At 37.8% G+C, this 12,529-nt stretch overlaps 1 long non-coding RNA gene across 3 annotated transcripts; it reads right to left on the reverse strand.

Moving 5' to 3' along the window:
• Positions 1-1,499: 1,499 nt before the first annotated feature.
• On the reverse strand, positions 1,500-11,779 carry LOC111328314 (uncharacterized). Of its 3 annotated transcripts, none has more exons than XR_015992597.1 (4): positions 11,755-11,779; positions 5,662-9,450; positions 4,615-4,650; positions 1,500-2,967 (listed from the first exon to the last, which is right to left on the reverse strand). It is a non-coding gene; the product is annotated as an uncharacterized LOC111328314 (long non-coding RNA). The 3 variants fall into 3 exon arrangements; XR_015992595.1 differs by lacking the exon at positions 11,755-11,779 and adding an exon at positions 10,048-10,815; XR_015992596.1 differs by lacking the exon at positions 11,755-11,779 and adding an exon at positions 10,043-10,815.
• Between the last annotated feature and the right edge of the window lie 750 nt (positions 11,780-12,529).

The following is a 12,529-nucleotide window of genomic DNA, read 5'->3' on the forward strand; positions in this document are numbered from 1 at the left end:
AGAGCGCTGCACTAGTATCGCAGAGGTCAGTGGTTCGAATCCCGTACAGGCCTGAAATTTTTTTCAGGTCTGATTTTCACTATTGCTCAAATAGTGCTTTACTGCGAAGGATCGTTCACATATACGTCTCATAACCGCAGTTCATACATATGTTTCATATGTTTGTTGTTGTTTAACTGATTATTGTCAAAAATACAAAGGCACTTCCGATCAAGGACACGTGTTTTAGATCACATTTCATTTTAGTCTAAGAAAACTTTTGTTCATTATCTTGAGTTCGACACGCGGTAAGCATTTGCACGTATACGGACAGTGTTAGGTATTTATTTCGTCTTGAGTTTTATTTGCCGCACGAGGATCTACCCTTCAGGTACTAAGATATTATTTTCAATTTGTATTTTGCTTTATTTCAATTGTAGTTTCTTTCTTGTAGTTGTAATTTCACGTTTTCTGACTCTTGAGCAATTTGTGTAACGCCTCAAATATGATTGGAATGTTGCCAGAAATCGTCTTAAATCTTGGTTACTGTATTTTCGTTTCAGAATTCAAATATTAATAGGAAATCCTTGTATTTTTCTGTTAAATAGCCAATGTGTTCGGCAAGACCTTCTTCCTCACAAAGCCCCTTAATCTGTGAGTATATGAACGGAGAGGGCAGGATTAGTTAATTTCACCACAGGCGGCCCAAGCTCTCTTTGAGAACCACACAACGAACACAATTTGCAAATCGATTTATAAGGATTTGTATGGGATTTTCTACAAGATATCTATAGAGATAGTTAAAAGTGAAAATATTGAATAAAAATGGCTTACCTTATTCCATAGGTGTGTTGTTTGCTCCTGGTGTCGTTATTTTACCGATTTCACTTGATTTAAGCAGTTGTTTTTAATCCTAGCTTTCTCTTCTTAAAGAACCAGGATTCAAATAAAGCGCTTAAATCAAGTGAAATCGGTAAAATAACGACACCAGGAGCAAACAACACACGTATGGAACAAGGTAAACCATTGTTATTTAATATTGTCACTATTAACTATCTCTATGGATATCTTGTAGAAAATCCCATACAAATCCTTATAAATCGGTGTTCCTTGTGTGGTTCTCAAAGAGAGCTTGGGCCGCCTGTGATTTCACAATAACATAGGAATTTTTGTAAAAGCAACCTTATAAATAACTGTATAAAATTGATTAAAATCTGCTTTTTAATCAACTGAGATAGCATCAAATCGAAATTCGAACAAGCTTGTACATTTTAAGTAGTGGTCGCAACTCACTGATAGAGTTAAGATATCTTGGTTTACGGGTGTCTGTCACATAGAAAATTAAGAACGAAGAATGAGGGCCAGGCTAACTATGTGCATGAAATAATAATGGGGCAAAAGAGAAGAAAGCTGGTTATAGGAGAGTTTGCGAGACAATGCATCAAAGTGGAGTGGATTCTGAAGACACAAACGTAGGGGAAAACATTACGATTTGGAAAAAGAAAATGACCAGAAGCAAGTTGGAATTTGACATGTACTATTAAAAAGTTGAACCCAAATTATCACAACATTCTGTGAAACTATAAAATAGCTTTCACTGTAACTTTTAGACAGTATTATTGAATAACGTAACCCAAGAAGCCTTGAGGCTAACCTGATCTTTTGCTGATTTTATCCTTTTTCCACTGCAATTGCAATAATTATTTTAAACTTTAGCCGAAAACTTTAACACAAGAAAACGGACCCACAAATCGAAGACGGTATACTAATAAGTACTTGTAGTAGTAAAATAAGCAGCTTCTAGTGCTTTTTGTGGCAAATAAAAGTAAATCGATCGTGATGAAATTCCTTCGTCAAAATGTTTACTCGTTTGCAGCGCTCACTCGTTCGTTTTTTAATGCACTGCAACTCCGCGGTGTCAATAAAAATCGTTCGTGCGCGCTTTCCATGGAATAATCTCTAAAACTTAATCGAAAATTTTCGCACGCATATCACTCATCTAAACGAGTGCATGTTACGTGACCAAATATGCCTAAGTTGATCCTACTCAGTGGTACTCTCCAATTTTCAACTTTGAAACTCTACAACCGATACAAGAGAAGAGCGGTTCTCACCGGTTGTGTCGGAAAAAGAAGAGTTAGACACTTTTAAAACCCTTTGAGTTGTTTGCTTCTTGATTAAGAACACTGTCTAACTTTGAATTGAATCCAAATGTTACCATAAAAACTGGTTGATCGAACTCATCGGGACCATAGAATAAGGAAAATGATCTGGCATCTAGTGTGTTTAGGACACGAGCAAATGGACCGATTATAGATTAAGAGAAGTCTGTAATGTCGGTTTAGTTCACGCGGGAAAACTATATGTTCTGTTTATTTGTAAAATTACATGTCTGATCGTTTCGCTCCGGTCAAGTTTAAATTAAGAAAAATACAGTGATCAATTTATTTATAACACCAACACCACGTTTAAGGGCACGAAAAGACTTTCAGGTGAATAATTACGAGTTAAAATACACACAGTATACCTAATCGAACATCTAATGATCGAACTTCGGTCATTTACTCCAAAACTAAACTAGAGCTGTTAGAGCAATTTCCCGTTACCGACCATTGCATGTTAACCATAGCGGAGGTTATATTCAAGTTTATATCCCAGCAGCTCCTCCACGCAAAGTATGTTTTGCTTCTCTTTTTTTTTGTGGTCAGCATCTCGGATCCACTTCACTCTCAGATTCCTTCCTTTATATTTTCGGAAACTATTCTTCACGAATGAATCAATATATTGATCACCGTGTTTGTGCTCCATGATCCTTTCATGGACATCTATTGTCTGACCAAGATAGAGGTATCTAATGGCTCTTTCTTTAGGTCTTTTTTCTCCAATAACATAAATCCCAGCGACACTTGATATGTTTTCCGTGTCGGTATACCTAAACCATTTCTTTTTATGTATAAGTCTGGAACAAATCTTTTTCGAGTCTTTCATCTGCCGATAGAAAAGAATTAAGTTAGACAGATTCCTTTTGTTTGATCGCTATCCCTTAATTCCCTCAAGTTTTTCCCTGAATGGTACAAGTCTTAGGAAAGTTAAGAGTGGAGGAGCTTGAGGGGAAAAGCAAACTATGACAAAGACTCAGACTGAAAAAGAGTTTGAAATGTGTTATTATTTCTCTCGGTCCTTGAAAAAATACGTCCCCGAGCGCGTATTTATCATTTTTTGTACGTCGTTTTCGCTAGCCGTCACCAATAAGAAAACCGCCCTCAAAAATCACACCTCAATAACTCTATTCAGACTCACTATCAGAGATAATGCTACGTAGTAACAGAAAGTAATCAAGACTTTCTAACTGTTTTTTAGTTTTTGTCATGTTTTTCGATGAACTGTTTCATTTTCAGGATATTAGGTGCTTATCTGAGACTGAGGGGAACATAGTTAAAATTTTTTGCTTGATAATATGTGCATGTGAGTGCAATTGATCGTGCGTTTTGTACAGAAGTGTGGAAATAAATCGGTTGTGTTCAAAAATAAACTTCTGAATTGTGACTCGTTCGGGAAACTTTAATTTTATTGCTATCAATGGCACTTCCCTACATGCTAACACACCAAAAGCAAGCTCTTGAATTGTTATGCTAAGGAACCCCACGTGGGTAAAGAATGATTTTTCTTGCCTTGCGTGTCTGAGAACACAAGCTCGTCTGCTTAAGACAGGTAATTACGTTACAGCAAGAATCTCACGAGATATTCACAATATTGTGATCCACCAGCAGGGTCAAATGATCCCGAGATTTCCACTTTTTATAGGGACACTCAAACAGAAAGTTACCGTTTGGGTCTGCCTATAAATAAGGGAAATTCCCCTTACGAAATTGTTTATCTTCACATCAAGGTACATTTCCCTTCGACATTGAAAGTGCTGGTTCTGCAAATTTCTTACAGGGAAAGATGCCATCTCTCCAATAGCATGTCAACGTTCGGAAAAGTCTGTTTGAAAAACTGCCACCAGAAAGTGCAGTACAAGATGAAAGTTAGGTTGTGTTTAAACTTGTCTGAAAACTGATTTTGTACCTATTTTTCGTATATAACTTCAGAGAATAAGTTACCGAGCTAAGCGTTCTGTCCAACGATTTAAAGAGTGGATTTTAGATTTCAGCCGTGAGAGGCGTGCACTTCAAAATGCGCGAGAGGAAAACGACAATCGCTTGTCTTCTCATCCAGATCTGCTGGAAGGTACACAATAACGTCTTCTGAACCCTGGGCCCACTTCCTTTTTGGCTAGTGCCGTGGGTCAAGGATCGTAAGTGCTAAGGACTTTATTTAATGTAAACTTCCGGTTAGCGTGACTTACTCAAAATAAACATCATGTTCGTGGAAAAAGAGTTCAAAGACATCAATCCCACAATGTTCTCAACGGTTTGAGTTAAATTCAAACTGTTATGCTTGGAGCGTTTTTTATTCGGTTTAAAAAAAGCTGCGAGCTGTCAAAAGCTTAACAATAACTAAGAAAACAAATAAAATTTTCAGCCAGCCGATGTTCAAAGGAAACTATTCGGCTGAAAACTGGTTAAAGTTTCATCGTGAGTCGCCAAGAACACAAGCTCGATTATGAAATACAAAAACATGGAGTTTATTTACCTTGTTGGTGTTTTAAGCTCTCGGGCCGGAGGACTACTGAGAAGGAAAGTTTGAGGAAGTAATTCAGTGAGGTATTCAAGGTATTCAAACGCCTATTTAGGTGGTGGCCTGCTTACTGGCGGTAGTTTGTGTTTCAAGTGCGAGATTCAGAGCGGCGAATTCCCCTACCCCCTCTCCCCTCGCTTTGTCACTCGTCTCAAGTCTTCCACCCGTCCAACTTGGCGACCGAATATTTGCCTCGCTGAATCTTGCGCTTGAAAACACAAACTACCGCCTGCAAGCAGGCTAATAGAATCAGAATTTCTCGCATTTACAAGATAGTTAAATATGAAAAATCGCTCCGCTGAACTGAAAAAAAACTTCTCTTAATATCTGATATCGGTCTGAGCTTAAATGATCAGAGCAAACTTACCAAGTGAAACGCTGACTTAATTAAGCCGACATCGATCGATTTCGTTGGTTCACCATATGCTTTACATACTGATCCCGTTGAATTGCACTGATAGAATTAACTTAAAGATATCTCACGTCAGGGGCTCAAAAAAAAGCATCAGAGCGACGCGGATTGACGTTAGCATATTGAGGAAACCATCTTTTCGTAAATCTTTATAACAGAAACAGAGATGAATATCGACCGATAAGAGGACTATGCATTTTGGCGCCTAAATCTAACGGACACGGAGCAGCGCTTAGTGTCGATTCAATATTATTGAAACAAGCTCTTGTTTTCACAAAAATAACAAACATTCGCACAAACTTAATAATGAACCAGTGCGGATATCACGCCGCTTTAGGAGTTTTGTCAATCGAGAACGTATTCTTACTTCCCCTGAGCATGTCATCATAGCAGTAATTATCGCAAACTATTTCAGTCAAAAACATTTCAGTTGAAATAATTGAAGCTTATATCTGTACATAAATAGACAGAAGTCGACAAGCATAGGCTAAGTGCGCGAATTAATAGCTTGCTGCTTTCCTCTTTAACGGAGAGTTAACTGTTTTCCGCCCAAATGAACGACAGTGACCCAAAGATAAATCAACGCTTACCTCACTTGCTTGGACGAGTTAAGAGTGAGCGACAAAATGATTACACCTCCTTTTATCAAAATGAAACTGTGTTGGTTGGCCAATGAGAAAACTCTGATATTACAACATCTCGAATTTTATTGGCTGCAAAGGAAAGGGACTTTCCCGTGCCTGACCCATATGCCTTTATCGTTGACTGATGTAATAATTGATATTGCTTTTCTGAGAAAGGGTCACAATGATTATTTTCCCAGAAACGTCATATTCGACCTAAATTTATGTTAAAGAATCTTCCAACTGATTGTTTGAAAGTCTCATGGTTGAAATTTTTGATGATAAAGTAGGTTGAAGACAATTGAAATTTTCTCAACACGATGTGTAGATCTGACATATTTAAAATATGAACTAAAATATTCAGGACAATGACCTTGGCTAACTTTATGTAGCATACAAAGTTTTCTAACGCGTAGAATGTCATCAGTAGGTAACCAGCCTAATTTATTAAAAAGTTCAACGGAACTATCGTTGATGGTGGCGTCCAAAATTAATCTCCCGCATCGTTTTTGTACTTGTAACAACCTTTGAAGGTTTCCGACCGAACAATTACCCCAAACAGTACAACAGTATTCAAGAATTGGCTTAATGAGAGCATTATATAACATTTTTCTACATTCACTAGTTAAATACACTTTTTCCCCGGCCCTTTTGAGGAGAAATATCCTGGAGTTCAACTTTTTTATAAGATAATCAATGTGTAGGTCCCAGGAAAGATAGGGATCAAACACAACACCGAGAAGTTTTTCTCCAGCTGATTCCTCAAGTCTTAAGTTGTCCATGAAAAGCTCCAACGTAGTTATTTCACTGTGATAAAGTTTTTTCGCAGTACCAATAAGTAAGTACTTAGTCTTTTTACTATTAGATTGCATTTCATTAAGTTTAAGCCAGCTATTCGCTTTACTTAGACTCACATTTAGAGTTTGTTGTATCTCATTACGATCGGCACCACTTAACCAAATAGTTGTGTCGTCAGCATAGATGTCCACTTCGGTTTCACTTAGCAAAAGAGGTAGATCGTTCATATAAACAGAAAAGAGGAGAGGGCCTAAAGTTGAGCACTGTGGAACTCCTCTGTATAAGGACGCAGGACTAGAGAGTACAAAAGAGACTGAACAAACTTGTTTACGTTCGGATAAGTAGGATCTAAAGCAATTCATAGCTGTTTGACTAGTGTGATACTTGGCGAGCTTTGCTATGAGAATATCATGACTGACAGAACTTTTCCCTAACAAAGTTGTCTATCTCTACATCGACGCAGGAGAAGAGATTTTTTAAACAATTTAACTATAAACAGTTGCGATAAAATCGAAAAGTTTATAAAATTAAATACAATCTTGGTTTAAGAAAAATGCGACGACGTTTCGACGTTCGCTTAGCGTCATTATCAAGTCAATAACAAGTTAAATGAGAACGAATATAAATGTAAAAGAATTCCTAAGAGACACGGATAACAAAATTGAAAATAGGTGAATAACAAAGACTTCACACGCAGAGTCACATATTCGCACGCAGAGTCACGTAAAGAGTTTGGCGCGAATAGAGTCTTTCTGAGTATTTAACTCGGGGTTCAGTTCCTTAATGAATAACATCTCAAAAATTAGATAATTAAACTTTGAGCAGGTCATCAAATTAATTGGACATAAAGCCGTAAGATGATAGATCAAACACAACGAATATATGAAATTCATATATCTGAACTGCGGTTATAGAAACGTATTTGTGTACGATCCTCGCAGAGCACATAAACGTACTGGCCAATAATGGCCCCAGTGGAGAACCCATAGCCACGCCTTCTACCTGTTCACAAAGCGTGCCATCCAGTTGAAAAAGTTGGTTTGTAGTTGCAAGCTCAAGCAGTTCCCTAAGTTGGTCTTTAGTGATATATTTAATGGTCGTGAATCGTGCAGACCTCCCACGGCTCCTCTGTCAAAGTGATTGTGGATCGCCATGCTCAAATGACAGCTTGATCGTGGCTCTACGAAATGAAAACCATCAGACAATGATTTCTCAGTGTAAACGCGATGATCTAACACATCTTCAACAGCAAATCAATTTTATTTTGTGTCTTTTGTTTTGTCCCTATACGGAGTGCAATGACTCTGAGTGGGTTGCTGAATGAATTTATTCCGTTAATTAAGACGAATTACACGATAACTTAACTACTGATCCGAGCACGTGGAACACTCTCTGGCACACTCACTAACACTCTACTACGCGCATGCTCACTCATTTGCATAAATGCATCTCATTACATCCCTCTTTTTCTTAAGGTTAGTATAATGGACACAACGACTCAACATGTAACGCACAAAGGACTAACTAATTCTCCAATGTTCTATACATAAGGTTCATTGATAAACAATGTTCAACGGTACTCAATGTTCAATGTCCGAAATCCATATCTCTCTGGTGGCTTCACCGTGCGTCCACATCTGGTGACTGCTCCAGGCTCGCTAAGGTTCTGCGTCTCTTTTCCAGCCCTCGGTTTTGAGTCTTCCGGCTTTGGAGATTGATGACGTAACGATTGATCATTGGGGGAACTTCCTTGACATGCTTGCGATTACGTCGTAGTTCTTGTCCTCCTGGTGTGGTTACTGTATAAGAACGTGGAACTTTATCTAGCTTTTCTTTCACAATGGCAAGTTTCCAAGTGGAAGATACTGGATCTTAGATTCTGATAGGTTGACCTGGGACGAGGTCTGGAAGTGACTTACACCTCTATCATGATAGTGGCGTTGTCTCTCTTGCCTGTATTCAAGCCTTGCGGTGATATCATCATTGTTGGGGGCTTCCCTGGATTCTCCTCGAGAGATTATCTTAAATTGTATTGCTCATTACACGGAGCAGGGGGAGGACAAGGTTGATATATTTCTCTATGCTGACATTTTATCTTGCTGCCCTGTGAATAATTAGCTGGATACTTAAAGAGAGGAACAACATTTCAGTGATCTTTTCTTGCAACGTAACTCTGATTTGTATTTCTTTTAACATTATTTTTTAAAACCTCAAATGAACTCGAAAGCCAATGCGAGCTGGTATTCAGTCCCTCGAACTAATACCACACAACTTTGGTCGATCATGCCTACTGCAATAATTGTAATTCTCAAGAGTTAGCACTAAAACGTACATGGATTTACTGTGCTTTTCCTATGATTTTAATATCTTCAAGTAAGGCTTGACGAACTAGATTTTCTCTTCTAATGTAATAACTTACAAGTGAATTAGATCAAATTTATGACTTAGACGTGAGAAACCGATTGACCCTTAAGTACAAAAACATTTTCGATCCAAAGGACCATTACGTGGTCAAGCAACAAAGTTGTTAAGACTAAATAAAATCAGGTCAATTAACTTCAGACAAGGATGTGTCCACAACTTGATGGTTTTAATCCTAATGCCTGATGTTATATTCTGGCCAGTATCCAAGTTTGTCCGCAATACATTTACGATATTCCTTTTCCTTATGATTGCTGTTTCTCTCACGAACCCACTTTATACGTAGGTTTTCGCCATCGTTAAGTCTAAATTGTGCTTTGACGTACTCGTCGATGGCCAAATTCCTTCGCTTATGCTCGGCCATCCTCCGGTGTATGTCTTTGCTACGACCCACATAGAGGACCAGTGGGTCTTGTTGGGGAACTATCTCTCCAATCACGTATATGCCTTGCATGCGAGGCACATTTTCAAGTTTTTAAAATTTCCATTGTTTATCCAAGAGACGTTGGCATATTGAAGAAACCATTTTTCACAAATCTTTATAACAGAAACAGAGATGATTCAGAATATCGAGTAATGAGAAGACTTCAAACTGATGATGACATGTTAGAGGTAACATGAAGTAAGAAAACGTTCTCGATTGACGAAACTCATAATGTATGATATCCTCGTTGGTACATTGATATGTTTGCCGTATCTGTTTGCGCGAACGGCGTCAAATCTTGGCGCCCAAGTCTAACGGACGAGTGACGCTCAGTGCAATTCTATATTATTAAAACAAGCCCTTGTTTTCACAAAAAAATAAGAGCCGTTCGCGCAAACAGATAGGGCAAACATATCAATGCACCAACGAGGATATCATACTTTATGAGTTTCGTCAATTGAGAACGTTTTCTTACTTCATGTTACCTCTAACATGTCATCATTGCAGTAAATGAATTATCGCTAAACATTTCCGTCATAAACATTTTGAAATAATTGAGGTTTATATCAATACATAGATAGACAGATGTCTACAAACATGAGCTAAATGCACGAATTTAGAGTCTGCTGGTTTCCACTTTAATAGAGAATTAACTGTTTCCCGCCCAAATGAACTACAGTGTCCCAAAAACAAATGAAAGCGTACCTTACCTCCTTGGACTGTGTTTACACGAGTTCAGAGTAAGCGACTAAACAATTATAACACTTCTCTTTATCAAAATGAAACTGTGTTGGCTGGCCAATGAGAAAACTCTAATATTACAACATCTCGAATTTTATTGGCTGGAAAGGAAAGGGACTTTCCCGTGCCTGACCTATATGTTTTTATCGTTGATATGATATTTGATTTTGCTTTTCTAAGAAATGGTCACAGTGGTTATTTTCTCAGAAAGTTCATATTCGACCTAAATTAAAGTTAAAAATTCTTCCAACTGATTGTAAGACAGTCTCATGGTCGAAATATTTGATGAGAAAGTAAGTTTCAAAAAAGAAGACGAGTGAAATTGTACTCAATACGAAGTTTACAGCGCTTACGCCGAGATCGATCCACTGGCTCGAATTCACTTTCAGAATTATTGATCTGCTATGAACTATTCAGCGGACTCAGTGCGCTAACTCCGTAAAGATCTTCAATAAGTAAAAATATATATATGAAGGAAAGAGGAGAACAAAAACAAGAGCAAGGTAGAGAACAAGCCTCAAAAATATAAGAGACCAGCTGATGTCAACTTTTGGTTGGTCAAAAATAAAAAGGGAAATTTCCCTTACAAAGTTGTCTACATTAAGGTTACCGTGCACCTTCAGGGGTGTCTTGCGTGCAAGCGATGTAGCGCTTCCGGTTTAAACTGTAGATATCTAAACCCCTATATCAAATTAAAGTTTATAGGACTGGCTATCAGTCTATACCAAAACGTTTGAAAACAAACGAATTGTCGAATTTTTCACGACTCCTAAATGCGAGCGCCCGAATCACGTTTTGAACGTTACATGTCAAAGGGAATTTTGTTTTTCGCTTATTTAATGTGTTACTCCGTTTCCGGGGCCAAAGCCGGCTCTGAAAAAACGTGTCTGCGATTTGCCATATTCAATTTCAGTGAAAAGTTACTGAACATTTTTGAAATAGGGATGAAAAAAATTTAGAGTGATCGTACAAAAATCGCTCTTGAAAAAGAAGTATTTAGAAATAAAAAATTCGGAGACACACGTTTTTGTTGTTTATCTGTAAAACTAGCGACTGTCAAAATTTGAGAGCAATCGAACAAATTCCCTTTGACTGGTAGCTCTTAAAAGGTGATTCGGGCGCTCGCATTTAGAAGTCGTGAAAAACTCGACAATTCCTTTTTTTTCAAAATTTTTGGTATAGTCTGATAGCCAGTCCTATAACTTTAATTTGATATAGGGGTATAGGTAAATATATATCTATATATATATATATATATATATAGATATATATATATATATATATATATATATATATCTATATATCTATATATATATATCTATATATCTATATATATATATCTATATATATCTATATATATATCTTGCACGCGCGAGACACCCTGAAGGTGCAGGGTAACCTTAATCAAGGGACATTTCCCTTTTAAATTGAAATCCTTTTAGAAAATGATGCAACCTTCCCCAATGGCATATTTTTAGTCTCGAAAGCTAGCAAATTCGTAGGTTTTCTCTTGACGACAAAGTGTTAACAATATTCTGTACGTTTCGATTCTGTTCTGCTGTTATCGTTCTGCAGGCAGATCTTACGTGACCGACCCCTATCGACTGCACTTATGTTTTCATTGTCGATACAGAAACACTCAAAGCAGTACCTGAAGACCAAGAAAAATTGCTTACCTCGAAATCTGTCGAATCTAATCAGCATTCAAGATTTTTCAGCAATTCAAATTTGCCACGCCCTGATTCTCTTTACATAGGCCCAAGTGCGTGGTAATGTCTATTTTAGTCATCAAACCCCTACGACCAATACATAGATCTTATCAACCAAGCGCGAGGGCCGTACAGGGAGAATATCGGCCCGAGGTCTTGACAGTACGGAACGATCGCAGCGAGGTCCGTACAAAAAAGACCGAGGGCCGATATTCTTCCAGTACGGTCCCGAGCAAGCTTGGTTAATAAGAGATTTATTATACGACTGAAGTTCAAAGGGACACGAGTGCGGTATCATTCGGGACAGTGCCCGGTCCAATACTTAGAGAATATTGGACCGGCAATGGAGCATTTTGATTGGTTGATTTTAGTTATTGGCCCTCTGACTGCCCGAGTCGTGTAATAAATATTTAACAATTATTCCACGAGCGCGCGTTGGATATATGAGATGATAGATAGCCAACGAGGTGCGTAGCGCCGAGTTGACTATAATCATCTCATATCCAACAAGCGCGAGTGGAATAATTGTTTTATTAAAAACGCCCTCAAGAAATTATTATTTTGTGAGAAGAAACCGGATTTTTTAGCTCCCTTTTGATTTTAAACTGAAGCGTACGATTACCATATTTGTAGATTATGGTGTATTGGCTCATATACCATAATGGCTAAGCCAATAAAAAGTCTTGAATTGCATTATCCAATGATCCAGTTTTTAATAAATCTTATTAGACGTTTTGTTGTG

The sequence above is a fragment of the Stylophora pistillata genome, chromosome 10 (assembly GCF_964205215.1).
Source record: "Stylophora pistillata chromosome 10, jaStyPist1.2, whole genome shotgun sequence".
NCBI lineage: Eukaryota > Metazoa > Cnidaria > Anthozoa > Scleractinia > Pocilloporidae > Stylophora > Stylophora pistillata.